Source organism: Coregonus lavaretus (assembly GCF_964263955.1).
Source record: "Coregonus lavaretus genome assembly, chromosome: 38".
Classification (NCBI taxonomy): Eukaryota; Metazoa; Chordata; class Actinopteri; order Salmoniformes; family Salmonidae; genus Coregonus; species Coregonus lavaretus.
Window position 1 is genome coordinate 11,623,262 of NC_140025.1, and position 19,952 is coordinate 11,643,213.

The window sequence follows — 19,952 nt, forward strand, 5'->3', positions numbered from 1 at the left end:
TGTCCTCTTTGAGGTGAGTGGACACATCATTGTTTGTTTCACTGATAACTGGACACTTGGTGGTGTCCTCTACTGCCTCCCCTGGCAGTTTGTAGTCAACTTCAAAGACAAGTGGCAGACTTGGAGGCAGCATTGGGACCGGGCATTTAGCTGCTGATCTGTACACTCCAAAATCAACAGTAGCTGTGCCTGCAGTGGTCTCTGTAGCAACTGAGACCTCATAGGTATCCTCTACTGTCTGCTCTGATGGCATGAAGTCATCGTCAAAGACTGTTGGCAGGCATGTAGGCAGCACTGAAGGAAGACTTCTAGCTGCCCATCGATTCTCTCCCTTGACAGTGGCTGTGGTAGCAGTGGTCTCTGTGGCAACTGGGCACTCTGTGGCTGAAACAGCAGGCTTAGAGGTTTCGAGGAAATTTAATGAATTGCCAATGAACCGCTGAACCAGGGGTGGGAGGGAGTAATGATAGAATCTGTCCTCTTCCTCAACATTAGATATTGCCACTGGAGCAACTGAGACCTCAGTGGTGCCCTCTACTGCCTGATGTGGCTGCATGGAGTCTTCGTCAAAGAAGTGTGGCAGGTATCGATGCAGCATTGAGGAAAGATGTATATCTGTCCATAGGTCCTCTCGTATACCTGTAGATACATCTGCAGTGGCCTCTGTGGCAACTGGGCATTCAGCAGACTGGCAGGTTTCAGGGACAAAGTATGAAAATACAATGAACCGCTGAGCATCCTGAGCGCGTATGGCAAATGGAGAGGGGGGATGCAACATGGTAGGTATAGGCCTCTGATTGGTGAAAGCCAGTGGTGGGAGGGAGTCAATACAGGGAGCCATGAACTCAGTGAGAGGACAGTTGCTCACATCTCACACATTCTGCGTGAGAAAAGAAACAGACATGATGAAAGTGATCACATTCAGTACATACATACATACTGTATGAGTCAGCACTACTTACTTATACATCACATATATATATATATATATATATATATATATTAGTGTCCTCTAAGATGCTCTGCACCAGTCTGTCCCAACCCTTGGTCCCCTAGCCAATGGGCCAGCTAAGTGTAAAAATACATGCCCCACACCCAGCATAACATTTGACATTTTAGCCATTTATCAGACGCTTTTATCCAGAACGACTTATAGTTAGTTAGTGCATTCAACTTAAGGTAGCTAGGTGAGACAACCACATAATCCTGATATGAGCGTCTATGATAGAACGGTTGTTTATTTTTTATGACCAGACAACCATAAGAACTGAGGACATAAATTCACTGAAACAGACAGACACGATACAACACATTTAGACAAGAACAGTTATAAGCATTGCCATGGTGTAGCCTAATACAAAAAGAAATAAGGACAAAACATTGTTAGCTTACATTCCATGGCATATGGAACATTTTGCCCTTACAATAACTTATATTTGCTTTAATTTAATATTGTTAAACAGAACTCTTGTCGACTTTGTCAAAGTTGGTCTTGTTACCTCCTCAATCAGTCTTGGCATTTTCCTCGTCTTGAACCAAATCCTCTTCATCTTCTTCTCCTGATCCTTCTGGATCTGCAAAACCAGAGCCAACCTGGCTCCCAGCTCCATCACGTAGTCTGTCTAGATCGCCCTTTCCTCCAACCGACACTCACCCCTCCTCTGTGTCAGCGTTGAACCCTCCATGTCTTCCTCTTAGCTAACAATAACTCTGGAAAATACACAACGTTGTAGTAAGTGGGTGTTGCTAACCAAATAATAATGCATCTCTTTACAATGTGCACACGTTTTCTTCCCAGCTACTTACAATTAATCAAGTGAGAATCCTGATCCAGATATGTTTAGGCAATAGGCCTATCTGAATTACTAGTAAAAAGTTGGCTACTGGAAAAGCGACCAAGTTCAAATGAATCGATTTTGGCTGTTCTTATCATTTCGTGAACAATATCCTTCATGACATCATCATTGTGATACAAGGCGTTGCCATGGCAGATGAAAAAGCACAACACAGACTTTAAAAAGCAAACTTCAGGGTCTTTCTGTACCTTACTATTGAGCCTTATTCAACCCCTCATGTAGCTCTACTCCATATTGGGCCTGGTTCTCACAAACCACACTAATCACTTCCATCATATCATTGAAAACACTGTGTTTTGGGTAGAAAATGACTCTATATCCATGCAGGACCTAACTTGTACAGTTTCATCTATTTTAAAAACCAAGGAGGTAAAAATGCCAGTCTTCTCTTTGAGTGCCCTTGAGTGCACCTCAATTTAAAGAGGTCTATCAATTCAACCATTTGAAATGGATGTCCATTCAATTAAGAACATATTATTCTTATTAGAAATGAATCAGCTACAAATTAGGTAGGCGTACTTGTTTTTTTACACAACCTACTCTTTTGGTACATATTTATTGAGATAATTGATTACAACATATGTTGGTGATTAACACAGAGAGAGGTTTTTTTTCTGTCATCAATAGAATGCATTAGCCATTAGGCTGGCTCACTACAATTGTAACATGACATCTCAGGTGTCAGGATGAAGCATTTTCTCACAAAAAGAGGACTCAAGCAAACTATCTCTCTTCAACAGTTTCACTAGTCATGTTAGGTCTACTTAAAATGTCACATTCATTCACAAGTAATTTGAAAATAAGTTATACTACTGAAACACATTCACAATAAGTTATATTACAACCTACCTCTGAAGTAAGCAGTGTGTTCTCTCACTAATGAAATAGGACATTAATAATTTGTCAGTGGTTAGTTGAATCAGTCTCTTTGCACTGTTCAGTTTGTCTGTGCAACAGGTAACCTTCCAGAATCGGAATCTTGTGATGTCACAATGGAGTCCCCATTGCCATGGTTACCCACAGCAGCTTTCGTGTGTTATCAAATGCTGGCACAATTTAGTTTATTTATTTTAGATTTTTTGTACCTATGCAGCACAGTCATACCTAATATATACAATGAATCCATATAACCTAATTTTTTATTAAAATGAAATGCTGTAACTCATGTAAAATGGTTGACCATTCAAACGACATGTGTTTTGCCTAATTAAAAGTCTATATGTTTTAGATATCATAAATAGCAGCCAGGCTTACTTAGGTTGTTTGTTCGATCTCAGCCTACCACTAATGCCAATATTTTTCATCATCATCAATGAAATACATAGGCTACCTTACTACAGTAAAACAAGTCTTCCATAGTCTATGTCACCTCAGTAACAAAGTTCCAAAAAAGAAATGAGGGTTCAAGAAAACATCTCTCTTCAATGGCCTCAGCTATTAGCCATATGATCAACAAGGTCAACTGCAGCACTAAAATCAAGAAGCAGCTCATCCACAAGTTTATCTTGGTCAAGTGATCTGAGCCATTGATCGATTAAATCAACGAGAGCTGTTGCAGTCGAGTGATCCTTACGGTATCTTTACGGTACGCATGCTCATAGAGGGATAAAATTAGCTGGATGTGTAATTATATAGGCCCAAAAAATGTAATTGAAGAGTAGGTGTCATTGATGTTTAGCATTTAAGTTTAATAAATAATTAAATAAAGAAATCAATATCAGCTGACTATAGAAAAGTATTGTTTAAAATTATGTTTGAACATTTTCTTATCCGTGTCTTTCCAGTTGATATAACCAAACAGACAACCTTTGTTGCTCAAGAGCGTCACACATTCCTCCATTCATTCTCTATCATATTCCCCTCCATCAAATTCCTCTATCATATTCCCTCCATCATATTCTCTCTATTATATTTCTCTCCATCATATTCCACTCCATCATAATACTCGCTATCATATTCCCTCTATCATATTCCTCTTTATTTTTACAGGGAATCCCAATTGAGACCAGTGTCTCTTTTTCAATGGTGCCCTGTGTTATATCAATTAACAATCCAAACAGCTTAAACAGATAAAATTACATACAGAGTAGAAAATATATAGAGCAAAATTATTAGACTTGAACACATACATTTCACAATGAACAGGTCTTGTATTTAACCAGTTGAGCTGACAACCATTTTGCACTGTTTCACTAGGGCTTTAGTCATCAATCTAGCAAGAGGGAAATATTTTATTAATGTAGTGGTGTCCCTCCCCCCAGGAAGCTACGACCTTTAGCTTTCACCTGGAATTGTTCATTTATGTCTGAGAAAAAAAACACTTTCCAAACCATATGATCTAGTACACAAGAAAAGTATAATACAACCTTCTTTACTACTTTGCCAAACATTTCATGACATTAGTGAGAGTCAAAATCTGTAAAATTTGTGAATGTCTAAATTAACATTTGGCAATTTGACCAGTGTACATCACTCCTATAGACAATGAGAGATGGGCTATGTAAAGGTCTCGATTTTGTCGTTCTGAACAAATGTTTGACTTCCACACAAAATTACTTCTTGACTTATTTTAGGTTTAAGGAAGTGTGTAGGTTTAAACTATTGCTTTAAAGGGAAGAGAGGGGGAGGAGGAGAGAGCGCGAGAGATGGGGGGAGTGGGAGAAAGAGGGAAGGAGGGGGAGGAGGGGGAGGAGGGGGAGGAGGTGGAGGGCAGCTGTGTCCGACACACCATACTTACACCTGCAACAGGTAGGCCAGGGGGCGGGACCTGTAGGTGAGACTCATAACATGATAAGGGGGGCAGGTGAAGAAGGGGTGTTGCTGGAGTCAAGGAAGGGAGGGTGTTCCTACGAGCCCCCTGCCAGCGAGACGGGGAGCAGGGAGGAAGTCTGTCCATGGAGCATTTCTGGGTCATTGGGTCGCCTCCAATGAGATTAGATCATCACCCTCTACAATGTAAAGCAGTTTGAGTACTGGGGGGTTCTCTGTATAAATCCAAGGTGAAACCTCCAGGGGCTAGCCTTCTCTCAGCGGAGAGTCTGCTCTGGGCTGCCTGCGAAAGGTGCTCCTCTGTGGGAAAGAGGAGAGAACAAGAGGCCCCAGAAGAGATCTCCTTATGGTAGTGATGGACAGATCAACTCTCCTTGTTATCTTCCACCTCTTCCTCTTGCTCGGCCTTCTCCCTCCTTTCCTTCTTACATTCTTACAGTCCTTCTTACAGTCATTTTCTCCCTTTCCTCCTTCCTCTCCTCCCTCTTTCTCTTCCTCTACCTTCCTCTCCCTCCTTCCCTCTTGGTAAACCTTGTTTAGTCGAGCCAGATTGTGGATAGCTAGCCATGGTTTAGACCACTGTCGCTGTCTGGGTGGGGGGATACAGGACTGGTCCACTGGACTCAGCTCACATGGGGAGAACCTGCTGCTGCTGCCACTCCCCCTCTTACCTGGGATGAGATCACGTTTGGAGGAAACCTGGCACCATCCCTACGGTGAAGCATGGTGGTGGCAGCATCATGCTCCGGGGAGGATTTTCAGGGACAGGGACTGGGAACACGCCCCATTCACATCGACGGGGCTGTAGTGGAGCAGATCGAGAGTTTCAAGTTCCTTGGTGTCAACATCACCAACAAACTATCATGGTTCAAACACACCAAGACAGTCGTGAAGAGGGCACGACAACGCCTTTTCCACCACAGGAGACTGAAAAGATTTGGCATTGGTCCCAAGATCCTCAAAAAGTTCTACAGCTGCACCATCGAGAGTTTCCTGACCAGTTGCATCACCGCCTGGTATGGCAACTGCTCGGCATCCGACCGTAAGGCGCTACAGAGGGTAGTGCGTACGGCCCAGTACATCACTGGAGCCAAGCTTCCTGCCATCCAGGACCTATATACTTGGAGGTGTAAGAGGGAGGCCCAAAAAATTGACAAAGACTCCAGTCACCCAAGTCATAGACTGTTCTCTCTGCTACCGCACAGCAAGCGGTACCAGAGTGCCAAGTCTAGGTCCAAAAGGCCCCTTAACAGCTTCTATCCCCAATTCATAAGACTGCTGAACAATTAATCAAATGGCCACCCGGACTATTTACATTGACACCTCCCCCCTTTGTTTTTACACTGGTAATAGGACTCTGGATCGGTTTCCTTTTCTTTTTACCTTGCTTTTGTTATTATTATTATTTTTTTAAGTTTTCTTTTTACATTTCGTAAAATGTTATAATTACAAAAACATTTCATTTTAATTTCTATTTAGTAACATACTGTATCATTCAAATAAATATTATTATTTGTCTAATCATATTTTGCCAGCTAACTGGGTGGCAGGCTGCAATCAGTAGCTGTAATTAAGTACAGCAGCCACCAACCATCTAACGTTAATGCCTCGGATAATGAGGTTAGAAGAACAGCTGAATGGTCGGTAGCTAGCTGGCTCAATTACAGGTACTCTTAAGCGTGAAATAACATTGGAAACAACTAACCACAGTTGCTAAAAGTTACCAGTAGCTACCCACTAGCTAGCTAGCTTTGTTAGTCCAAGTGGTGGGTTAGCTAGCACTCGTGCTTCGCCGGGGTCCACCGAATAGAATACTTACCTACAATAATTACCTACAATAACCTACAATAACTACCTAAGTAAACTACCTATAATACCTGACTAAAATACCTACATACAATCTAAATACATGGTTTAAGCTTTACTCAACAACATATAAGAAGCCAGCTTATCTCCTGCTAGAGAAAACACAACCTCTCCCGACAACCTCGAGGCAAGAGACCTTTTTCTCTTTCTCGTCATCTTTCAACTTCTTATTCAGTTCCTTATTTTTCTCTTTTTCCTCCATCTTTAAAAATGTGACTTTCTGCTTGAGGTTCATGGCCAGAAAGCCCACTCTTCCCAGGATGGTCTCTGCTCTCTCTGATGAAACCGTCCCATTGGAGCTCTTGGAATGGGCACGGTCCGCCTCACTCTTCAAACCCTCCCTCGATCTCACCTCCTCCTTGACGCTCCTCTCTTCACTCTCAATGTCAATGCCTGTCCAATAATCCTAACAGGAAGACATTGACTCTAGATGTAATATTGTTCCAATGTGGCACATTCAATACACATTTGAGTGATCAACATACATTGATGGCCTCATGGGGCACACAATTTAGAGGACAGTAATTGAGGTAACTTGTTTATTTGTATCCCAAACCGATTTTGTAATAGCCATAGATGTTCTTCCTGGGTCCACACCAAACGTAATACAAATGTTAACCCTAGTAAGGGGTGATGTTTTATACTATGAGCATAGATTAGCAGGGTTGGGGTCAATTCAATTTCAATTCCAGTCAATTCAGGAAGTACTTAATTCAATGCTTTGAATTGAAATGGAACAGACCCCCAACCCTGTAGAGTAGAAGTGTAAAATAGGACACCTACCTTTGCCTTTTTCAGCGTCCAGGGCCTGGGTTCCTCATCCTCTGACCTGCATATGGAGGCTCTCACTCTAACAGGCGTCTTAGTGGCCATGCAGAGCAGAGGGGTTGCCAGAGTTAAGTTAGCATCTGGGACCAGCTGGTGAGCATGAGGGCAGCGATCCACCTCTTCACTAGTGCCCTTCCCTTTCTGCTCTGGCTGCTTGTGGTCCTTGTCATGGATGCATGCCAGGCTTGGAGGAAGTGCTAGGACAGGGCTTTTATCACTCATCAGTTCCTCTCTCTTGACAGTGGATGCAACTGCACTTGCCTCTGTGTTAACTGAGCACTATGTGGTGTCCTCAACTGTCTCCTCTGGCTGCTTGTGGTCATTGTTGTTGTGAATGCATTGCAGACCTGGAGGACTTTTATCATCCCAGGTGTAAATAGCAACAGTTGCCTCTGTGTCGACTGAGCACTTTGTAGTGCACTCAACTGTCTTCCATAGCGGTTTGTGGTCATTGTTGTGGGTGCAGGTCAGGATTAGAGGCAGTGTTGCAGGTGCAGGAGGACTTTTATCAGCCAAACACTCCTCCGTGTGGACAGTGGACACAGAAACGGCTGCTTCCCTGGCAACTGGACACTTGTTGGTGTCCTCTACTGCCTCCCCTGGCAGAGTGTGGACAGTGGAGACGGAAACGGCCGCTTCCCTGGACACTTGACTCTTGGTGGTGTCCTCTACTGCCTCCTCTGGCTGCTTGTGGCCATTGTCTAGAATGTGTGGCAACTTTGAAGGCAGCATTGGAGCCGGGCTTTTATCACCCAACAGGTTCTCTCCCTGGACAATGGATGTGCCTGCAGTGATCGCTGTGGTAACGGAGGACTCGGTGGCATCCTCTTTTGTCTCCTCTGTCAGTTTGTGGTCAGAGTCTCGGATACATGGCGAGCTTGGAGGCAGTGCTGCAGGGTCAGGAGGGCTTTGATCAGCTGCCATGTCCTCTTTGAGGTGAGTGGACACATCATTGTTTGTTTCACTGATAACTGGACACTTGGTGGTGTCCTCTACTGCCTCCCCTGGCAGTTTGTAGTCAACTTCAAAGACAAGTGGCAAACTTGGAGGCAGCATTGGGACAGGGCATTTAGCTGCTGATCTGTACACTCCAAAATCAACAGTAGCTGTGCCTGCAGTGGTCTCTGTAGCAACTGAGACCTCATAGGTATCCTCTACTGTCTGCTCTGATGGCATGAAGTCATCGTCAAAGACTTTTGGCAGGCATGTAGGCAGCACTGAAGGAAGACTTCTAGCTGCCCATCGATTCTCTCCCTTGACAGTGGCTGTGGTAGCAGTGGTCTCTGTGGCAACTGGGCACTCTGTGGCTGAAACAGCAGGCTTAGAGGTTTCGAGGAAATTGAATGAATTGCCAATGAACCGCTGAGCCAGGGGTGGGAGGGAGTAATGATAGAATCTGTCCTCTTCCTCAACATTAGATATTGCCACTGGATCAACTGAGACCTCAGTGGTGCCCTCTACTGCCTGATGTGGCTGCATGGAGTCTTCGTCAAAGAAGTGTGGCAGGTATCGATGCAGCATTGAGGAAAGATGTATATCTGTCCATAGGTCCTCTCGTATACCTGTAGATACGTCTGCAGTGGCCTCTGTGGCAACTGGGCATTCAGCAGACTGGCAGGTTTCAGGGACAAAGTATGAAAATACAATGAACCGCTGTGCATCCTGAGCGCGTATGGCAAATGGAGAGGGGGGATGCAACATGGTAGGTATAGGCCTCTGATTGGTGAAAGCCAGTGGTGGGAGGGAGTCAATACAGGGAGCCATGAACTCAGTGAGAGGACAGTTGCTCACATCTCACACATTCTGCGTGAGAAAAGAAACAGACATGATGAAAGTGATCACATTCAGTACATACATACATACATACTGTATGAGTCAGCACTACTTACTTATACATCACATATATATATATATATATATATATATATATATAGTGTCCTCTAAGATGCTCTGCACCAGTCCGTCCCAACCCTTGGTCCCCTAGCCAATGGGCCAGCTAAGTGTAAAAATACATGCCCCACACCCAGCATAACATTTGACATTTTAGCCATTTATCAGACGCTTTTATCCAGAACGACTTATAGTTAGTTAGTGCATTCAACTTAAGGTAGCTAGGTGAGACAACCACATAATCCTGATATGAGCGTCTATGATAGAACGGTTGTTTATTTTTTATGACCAGACAACCATAAGAACTGAGGACATAAATTCACTGAAACAGACAGACACGATACAACACATTTAGACAAGAACAGTTATAAGCATTGCCATGGTGTAGCCTAATACAAAAAGAAATAAGGACAAAACATTGTTAGCTTACATTCCATGGCATATGGAACATTTTGCCCTTACAATAACTTATATTTGCTTTAATTAATATTGTTAAACAGAACTCTTGTCGACTTTGTCAAAGTTGGTCTTGTTACCTCCTCAATCAGTCTTGGCATTTTCCTCGTCTTGAACCAAATCCTCTTCATCTTCTTCTCCTGATCCTTCTGGATCTGCAAAACCAGAGCCAACCTGGCTCCCAGCTCCATTACGTAGTCTGTCTAGATCGCCCTTTCCTCCAACCGACACTCACCCCTCCTCTGTGTCAGCGTTGAACCCTCCATGTCTTCCTCTTAGCTAACAATAACTCTGGAAAATACACAACGTTGTAGTAAGTGGGTGTTGCTAACCAAATAATAATGCATCTCTTTACAATGTGCACACGTTTTCTTCCCAGCTACTTACAATTAATCAAGTGAGAATCCTGATCCAGATATGTTTAGGCAATAGGCCTATCTGAATTACTAGTAAAAAGTTGGCTACTGGAAAAGCGACCAAGTTCAAATGAATCGATTTTGGCTGTTCTTATCATTTCGTGAACAATATCCTTCATGACATCATCATTGTGATGCAAGGCGTTGCCATGGCAGATGAAAAAGCACAACACAGACTTTAAAAAGCAAACTTCAGGGTCTTTCTGTACCTTACTATTGAGCCTTATTCAACCCCTCATGTAGCTCTACTCCATATTGGGCCTGGTTCTCACAAACCACACTAATCACTTCCATCATATCATTGAAAACACTGTGTTTTGGGTAGAAAATGACTCTATATCCATGCAGGACCTAACTTGTACAGTTTCATCTATTTTAAAAACCAAGGAGGTAAAAATGCCAGTCTTCTCTTTGAGTGCCCTTGAGTGCACCTCAATTTAAAGAGGTCTATCAATTCAACCATTTGAAATGGATGTCCATTCAATTAAGAACATATTATTCTTATTAGAAATGAATCAGCTACAAATTAGGTAGGCGTACTTGTTTTTTTACACAACCTACTCTTTTGGTACATATTTATTGAGATAATTGATTACAACATATGTTGGTGATTAACACAGAGAGAGGTTTTTTTTCTGTCATCAATAGAATGCATTAGCCATTAGGCTGGCTCACTACAATTGTAACATTACATTTACATTTTAGATTTTAGTCATTTAGCAGACGCTCTTATCCAGAGCGACTTACAGGAGCAATTAGGGTTAAGTGCCTTGCTCAAGGGCACATTTACCCCATTTAGCAGACGCTCTTATCCAGAGTGACTTACAAATTGGTGCATTCACCCTATAGCTAGTGGGATAACCACTTTACAAATTTTTTTCTTTTTTTTTTTTGTTCTTTTTTTTTTTTTTTTTTTTTTTGGGGGGGGGTGGGTTGGGGTACGGGGGGTAGAAGGATTACATTATCCTATCCCAGGTATTCCTTAAAGAGGTGGGGTTTCAAATGTCTCCGGAAAGTGGTGAGTGACTCCGCTGTCCTGGCGTCGTGAGGGAGCTTGTTCCACCATTGGGGTGCCAGAGCAGCGAACAGTTTTGACTGGGCTGAGCGGGAGCTATGCTTCCGCAGAGGAAGGGGAGCCAGCAGGCCAGAGGTGGATGAACGCAATGCCCTCGTTTGGGTGTAGGGACTGATCAGAGCCTGAAGGTACGGCGGTGCCGTTCCCCTCACTGCTCCATAAGCAAGCACCATGGTCTTGTAACGGATGCGAGCTTCAACTGGAAGCCAGTGGAGTGTGCGGAGGAGGGGGGTGACGTGAGAGAACTTGGGAAGGTTGAACACCAGACGGGCGGCGGCATTCTGGATGAGTTGTAGGGGTTTAATGGCACAGGCAGGGAGCCCAGCCAACAGCGAGTTGCAGTAATCCAGACGGGAGATGACAAGTGCCTGGATTAGGACCTGTGCCGCTTCCTGTGTAAGGCAGTGTCGTACTCTCCGAATGTTGTAGAGCGTGGATCTGCAGGATCGGGTCACCGCCTTGATGTTAGCGGAGAACGACAGGGTGTTGTCCAGGGTCACGCCAAGGCTCTTCGCACTCTGGGAGGAGGACACAACGGAGTTCTCAATCGTGATGGCGAGGTCATGGAACGGGCAGTCCTTCCCCGGGAGGAAGAGCAGCTCCGTCTTGCCAGGGTTCAGCTTGAGGTGGTGATCCGACATCCATACTGATATGTCTGCCAGACATGCAGAGATGCGATTCGCCACCTGGTTATCAGAAGGGGGAAAGGAGAAGATTAGTTGTGTATCGTCAGCGTAGCAATGATAGGAGAGGCCATGTGAGGATATGACAGAGCCAAGTGACTTGGTGTATAGGGAGAATAGGAGAGGGCCTAGAACTGAGCCCTGGGGGACACCAGTGGTGAGAGCACGTGGTGCGGAGACAGCTTCTCGCCACGCCACTTGGTAGGAGCGACCGGTCAGGTAGGACGCAATCCAGGAGTGAGCCGCGCCGGAGATGCCCAGCTCGGAGAGGGTGGAGAGGAGGATCTGATGGTTCACAGTATCAAAGGCAGCAGACAGGTCTAGAAGGACAAGAGCAGAGGAGAGAGAGTTAGCTTTAGCAGTGCGGAGAGCCTCCGTGACACAGAGAAGAGCAGTCTCAGTTGAATGACCAGTCCTGAAACCTGACTGGTTTGGATCAAGAAGGTCATTCTGAGAGAGATAGCAAGAGAGTTGGCTAAAGACGGCACGCTCAATAGTTTTGGAAAGAAAAGAAAGAAGGGATACTGGTCTGTAGTTGTTGACGTCAGTGGGATCGAGTGTTGGTTTTTTGAGAAGGGGTGCAACTCTCGCTCTCTTGAAGACGGAAGGGACATAGCCAGCGGTCAAGGATGAGTTGATCAGCGAGGTGAGGTAGGGGAGAAGGTCACCGGAGATGGTCTGGAGAAGAGAGGAGGGGATGGGGTCAAGCGGGCAGGTTGTTGGGCGGCCTGCAGTCACAAGTCGCAGGATTTTATCTGGAGAGAGAGGGGAGAAAGAAGTCAAAGCATAGGGTAGGGCAGTGTGAGTAGGACCAGCAGTGTCATTAGACTTAACAAACGAGGATCGGATGTCGTCAACCTTCTTTTCAAAGTGGTTGACGAAGTCATCCACCGAGAGAGAGGAGGGGGGGAGGGGGGGGGGATTCAGCAGGGAGGAGAATGTGGCAAAGAGCTTCCTAGGGTTAGAGGCAGATGCTTGGAATTTAGAGTGGTAGAAAGTGCCTTAGCAGCAGAAACAGATGAAGAAAATGTAGAGAGGAGGGAGTGAAAAGATGCCAGGTCGGCAGGGAGTTTAGTTTTCTTCCATTTCCGCTCCGCTGCCCGGAGCTCTGTTCTGTGAGCTCGCAATGAGTCATCAAGCCACGGAGCTGGAGGGGAGGACCGAGCCGGCCGGGAGGATAGGGGACACAGAGAGTCAAAGGATACAGAAAGGGAGGAGAGGAGGGTTGAGGAGGCAGAATCAGGAGATTGGAGGGAGATGGATTGAGCAGAGGGAAGTGATGATAGGATGGAAGAGGAGAGAGTAGTGGGAGAGAGAGAGCGAAGGTTGCGGCGGCGCATTACCATCTGTGTAGGGGCAGAGTGAGTAGTGTTGGAGGAGAGCGAGAGAGAAAAGGACACAAAGTAGTGGTCGGAGACATGGAGGGGAGTTGCAGTGAGATTAGTAGAAGAGCAGCATCTAGTAAAGATGAGGTCAAGCGTATTGCCTGCCTTGTGAGTAGGGAGGGACGGTGAGAGGGTGAGGTCAAAAGAGGAGAGGAGTGGAAAGAAGGAGGCAGAGAGAAATGAGTCAAATGTAGACGTAGGGAGGTTGAAATCCCCCAAAACTGTGAGGGGTGAGCCATCCTCAGGAAAGGAGCTTATCAAGGCGTCAAGCTCATTGATGAACTCTCCAAGGGAACCTGGAGGGCGATAGATGACAAGGATATTAAGCTTAGATGGGCTAGTGACTGTGACAGCATGGAATTCAAATGAGGAGATAGACAGATGGGTTAGGGGAAAAATTGAGAATGTCCACTTGGGAGAGATGAGGATTCCTGTGCCACCACCCCTCTGACCAGATGCTCTCGGGGTATGCGAGAACACATGGTCAGACGAGGAGAGAGCAGTAGGAGTAGCAGTGTTTTCAGTGGTAATCCATGTTTCCGTCAGCGCCAGGAAGTCGAGGGAATGGAGGTTAGCATAGGCTGGGATGAAGTCAGCTTTGTTGGCAGCAGAACGGCAGTTCCAGAGGCTGCCTGAGACCTGGAACTCCAGGTGTGGGGTGCGTGCAGGGACCACCAGGTTAGAGGCAGCAGCCACGCGGTGTGAGGCGTTTGTGTGGCCTGTGCGGAGAGGAGAGAACAGGGATAGGCAGAGGCATAGTTGACAGGCTGTAGCAAATGGCTACAATAATGCAGAGGAGATCGGAATGAAATGAATTAAACATCAGGAAAAGGAGTGAGTAGGGCCTCCCTCGCCAAAACTTACACCTCAGAAACTATAATTGTTTCACTGAACCATCCAGATAAAAACTCTCCCAACTTCCACTTTTAGAAATTAGAATTGTTGTGAACTACAGCAGTTCAATGTTTCAAGGAATAGACTCAACTTGCTTTGTTCAGCTAGCTAAATATGACACCATGGCTGACTAGCATGCTAGCATCCAATAACACACAGTTTAGCACCAATGGCACCATTGCTGACTAGCATGCTAGCATCCAATAACACACAGTTTAGCACAAATGGCACCATGGCTGACCAGCATGCTAGCATCCAATAACACACAGTTTAGCACCAATACTTGGTTACAACAAACTAACAGTAGTGAGCTAACACACTAAACAGATAATTCGTGTCTGTGTCTAGTTCCTATCATAACGCAGCAATAATTAAACGTTGGCTAGCTAGTACAAATATATTGTATTTAGCTGCTGCGGTACAGTTAGCTAGTCGTGATTGGCTACTGTGTTGACTTTGTATGAGACACGGCTAGCTAGCTGGCTAGCTTCGTGCTAATCCCCGGCATAGCCGAATATAATGCTAACCTACAATAACTATCCACAACAGCCCGCGATGCCTACTTACAATAACCAACTACGTTCTAAATACATAATTAAGCCTTACTCGACAAAGCCCAAGCTATGTACAAAGCCAAACTTACCCGACGCCAGCTGATATTTGTCTTCTGCAATCAGTAGGTGTAATTAAGTACAGTAGGTACTAACTACCTAACGCTGATGCCTCAGATAATGAAGTTAGAAAAACGGCTGAAATGGTAGAAAGCTAGCTGGCTTAATTACAGGTACTCTTAAGCGTGAATAACATTGGAAACAGCTATCCACCGTGGCATGACATCTCAGGTGTCAGGATGAAGCATTTTCTCACAAAAAGAGGACTCAAGCAAACTATCTCTCTTCAACAGTTTCACTAGTCATGTTAGGTCTACTTAAAATGTCACATTCATACACAAGTAATTTGAAAATAAGTTATACTACTGAAACACATTCACAATAAGTTATATTACAACCTACCTCTGAAGTAAGCAGTGTGTTCTCTCACTAATGAAATAGGACATTAATAATTTGTCAGTGGTTAGTTTAATCAGTCTCTTTGCACTGTTCAGTTTGTCTGTGCAACAGGTAACCTTCCAGAATCGGAATCTTGTGATGTCACAATGGAGTCCCCATTGCCATGGTTACCCACAGCAGCTTTCATGTGTTATCAAATGCTGGCACAATTTAGTTTATTTATTTTAGATTTTTTGTACCTATGCAGCACAGTCATACCTAATATATACAATGAATCCATATAACCTAATTTTTTATTAAAATAAAAATGCTGTAACTCATGTAAAATGGTTGACCATTCAAACGACATGTGTTTTGCCTAATTAAAAGTCTATATGTTTTAGATATCATAAATAGCAGCCAGGCTTACTTAGGTTGTTTGTTCGATCTCAGCCTACCACTAATGCCAATATTTTTCATCATCATCATCATCATCAATGAAATACATAGGCTACCTTACTACAGTAAAACAAGTCTTCCATAGTCTATGTCACCTCAGTAACAAAGTTCCAAAAAAGAAATGAGGGTTCAAGAAAACATCTCTCTTCAATGGCCTCAGCTATTAGCCATATGATCAACAAGGTCAACTGCAGCACTAAAATCAAGAAGCAGCTCATCCACAAGTTTATCTTGGTCAAGTGATCTGAGCCATTGATCGATTAAATCAACGAGAGCTGTTGCAGTCGAGTGATCCTTACGGTATCTTTACGGTACGCATGCTCATAGAGGGATAAAATTAGCTGGATCTGTAATTATATAGGCCCAAAAAATGTAATTGAAGAGTAGGTGTCATTGATGTTTAGCATTTAAGTTTAATAAATAATTAAATAAAGAAATCAATATCAGCTGACTATAGAAAAGTATTGTTTAAAATTATGTTTGAACATTTTCTTATCCGTGTCTTTCCAGTTGATATAACCAAACAGACAACCTTTGTTGCTCAAGAGCGTCACACATTCCTCCATTCATTCTCTATGTCACGGTTTCGGCCGAGGCTGCCCCTCCTCCTTGTTCGGGCAGGTTTCGGCGGTCGTCGTCTCCGGAGTACTAGCTGCCACCGTTTGATGTTTCGTGTTTGTTTGGTTTTGTCTGTTTGTACACCTGACCCTTGTTAGTGTTTGATTATGTGCCTATTTAGTTTCTGTGTTTGGGGTCAGGTGTTGTGAGTGATTATTTCCTGTCGGCTGTGTTCGTTTCTTGTTTGGGATTTTGTGCTCGTGCGTGTGTTTTTCGTTTCCGCACTGTGTGCGCATTTTTCCCTCTTTTACGCACGGGTTTGTTTGTGCGTTTATAGTGTTCCTTGCCCCTGTTGAGGTTGGACATTATTTCCTGTTTTGGATTACCTATTTACAATACATATTTGACTGTTGACCAAGACTTCGTGTGCCTGCGTTTGATTCCTCCACCACATACACACTCAGCTCTTGTGACACTCTATCATATTCCCCTCCATCAAATTCCTCTATCATATTCCCTCCATCATATTCTCTCTATTATATTTCTCTCCATCATATTCCACTCCATCATAATACTCGCTATCATATTCCCTCTATCATATTCCTCTTTATTTTTACAGGGAATCCCAATTGAGACCAGTGTCTCTTTTTCAATGGTGCCCTGTGTTATATCAATTAACAATCCAAACAGCTTAAACAGATAAAATTACATACAGAGTAGAAAATATATAGAGCAAAATTATTAGACTTGAACACATACATTTCACAATGAACAGGTCTTGTATTTAACCAGTTGAGCTGACAACCATTTTGCACTGTTTCACTAGGGCTTTAGTCATCAATCTAGCAAGAGGGAAATATTTTATTAATGTAGTGGTGTCCCTCCCCCCAGGAAGCTACGACCTTTAGCTTTCACCTGGAATTGTTCATTTATGTCTGAGAAAAAAAACACTTTCCAAACCATATGATCTAGTACACAAGAAAAGTATAATACAACCTTCTTTACTACTTTGCCAAACATTTCATGACATTAGTGAGAGTCAAAATCTGTAAAATTTGTGAATGTCTAAATTAACATTTGGGCAATTTGACCAGTGTACATCACTCCTATAGACAATGAGAGATGGGCTATGTAAAGGTCTCGGTTTTGTCGTTCTGAACAAATGTTTGACTTCCACACAAAATTACTTCTTGACTTATTTTAGGTTTAAGGAAGTGTGTAGGTTTAAACTATTGCTTTAAAGGGAAGAGAGGGGGAGGAGGAGAGAGCGCGAGAGATGGGGGGAGTGGGAGAAAGAGGGAAGAAGGGGGAGGAGGGGGAGGAGGTGGAGGGCAGCTGTGTCCGACACACCATACTTACACCTGCAACAGGTAGGCCAGGGGGCGGGACCTGTAGGTGAGACTCATAACATGATAAGGGGGGCAGGTGAAGAAGGGGTGTTGCTGGAGTCAAGGAAGGGAGGGTGTTCCTACGAGCCCCCTGCCAGCGAGACGGGGAGCAGGGAGGAAGTCTGTCCATGGAGCATTTCTGGGTCATTGGGTCGCCTCCAATGAGATTAGATCACCCTCTACAATGTAAAGCAGTTTGAGTACTGGGGGGTTCTCTGTATAAATCCAAGGTGAAACCTCCAGGGGCTAGCCTTCTCTCAGCGGAGAGTCTGCTCTGGGCTGCCTGCGAAAGGTGCTCCTCTGTGGGAAAGAGGAGAGAACAAGAGGCCCCAGAAGAGATCTCCTTATGGTAGTGATGGACAGATCAACTCTCCTTGTTATCTTCCACCTCTTCCTCTTCCTCTTGCTCGGCCTTCTCCCTCCTTTCCTTCTTACAGTCTTACAGTCCTTCTTACAGTCATTTTCTCCCTTTCCTCCTTCCTCTCCTCCCTCTTTCTCTTCCTCTACCTTCCTCTCCCTCCTTCCCTCTTGGTAAACCTTGTTTAGTCGAGCCAGATTGTGGATAGCTAGCCATGGTTTAGACCACTGTCGCTGTCTGGGTGGGGGGATACAGGACTGGTCCACTGGACTCAGCTCACATGGGGAGAACCTGCTGCTGCTGCCACTCCCCCTCTTACCTGGGATGAGATCACGTTTGGAGGAAACCTGGCACCATCCCTACGGTGAAGCATGGTGGTGGCAGCATCATGCTCCGGGGAGGATTTTCAGGGACAGGGACTGGGAACACGCCCCATTCACATCGACGGGGCTGTAGTGGAGCAGGTCGAGAGTTTCAAGTTCCTTGGTGTCCACATCACCAACAAACTATCATGGTTCAAACACACCAAGACAGTCGTGAAGAGGGCACGACAACGCCTTTTCCACCACAGGAGACTGAAAAGATTTGGCATTGGTCCCAAGATCCTCAAAAAGTTCTACAGCTGCACCATCGAGAGCTTCCTGACCAGTTGCATCACCGCCTGGTATGGCAACTGCTCGGCATCCGACCGTAAGGCGCTACAGAGGGTAGTGCGTACGGCCCAGTACATCACTGGAGCCAAGCTTCCTGCCATCCAGGACCTATATACTTGGAGGTGTAAGAGGGAGGCCCAAAAAATTGACAAAGACTCCAGTCACCCAAGTCATAGACTGTTCTCTCTGCTACCGCACAGCAAGCGGTACCAGAGTGCCAAGTCTAGGTCCAAAAGGCCCCTTAACAGCTTCTATCCCCAATTCATAAGACTGCTGAACAATTAATCAAATGGCCACCCGGACTATTTACATTGACACCTCCCCCCTTTGTTTTTACACTGGTAATAGGAATCTGGATCGGTTTCCTTTTCTTTTTACCTTGCTTTTGTTATTATTATTATTTTTTTAAGTTTTCTTTTTACATTTCATAAAATGTTATAATTACAAAAACATTTCATTTTAATTTCAATTTAGTAACATACTGTATCATTCAAATAAATATTATTATTTGTCTAATCATATTTTGCCAGCTAACTGGGTGGCAGGCTGCAATCAGTAGCTGTAATTAAGTACAGCAGCCACCAACCATCTAACGTTAATGCCTCGGATAATGAGGTTAGAAGAACAGCTGAATGGTCGGTAGCTAGCTGGCTCAATTACAGGTACTCTTAAGCGTGAAATAACATTGGAAACAACTAACCACAGTTGCTAAAAGTTACCAGTAGCTACCCACTAGCTAGCTAGCTTTGTTGGTCCAAGTGGTGGGTTAGCTAGCACTCGTGCTTCGCCGGGGTCCACCGAATAGAATACTTACCTACAATAATTACCTACAATAACCTACAATAACTACCTAAGTAAACTACCTATAATACCTGACTACAATACCTACATACAATCTAAATACATGGTTTAAGCTTTACTCAACAACATATAAGAAGCCAGCTTATCTCCTGCTAGAGAAAACACAACCTCTCCCGACAACCTCGAGGCAAGAGACCTTTCTCTCTTTCTCGTCATCTTTCAACTTCTTATTCAGTTCCTTATTTTTCTCTTTTTCCTCCATCTTTAAAAATGTGACTTTCTGCTTGAGGTTCATGGCCAGAAAGCCCACTCTTCCCAGGATGGTCTCTGCTCTCTCTGATGAAACCGTCCCATTGGAGCTCTTGGAATGGGCACGGTCCGCCTCACTCTTCAAACCCTCCCTCGGGCTCACCTCCTCCTTGACGCTCCTCTCTTCACTCACAATGTCAATGCCTGTCCAATAATCCTAACAGGAAGACATTGACTCTAGATGTAATATTGTTCCAATGTGGCACATTCAATACACATTTGAGTGATCAACATACATTGATGGCCTCATGGGGCACACAATTTAGAGGACAGTAATTGAGGTAACTTGTTTATTTGTATCCCAAACTGATTTTGTAAT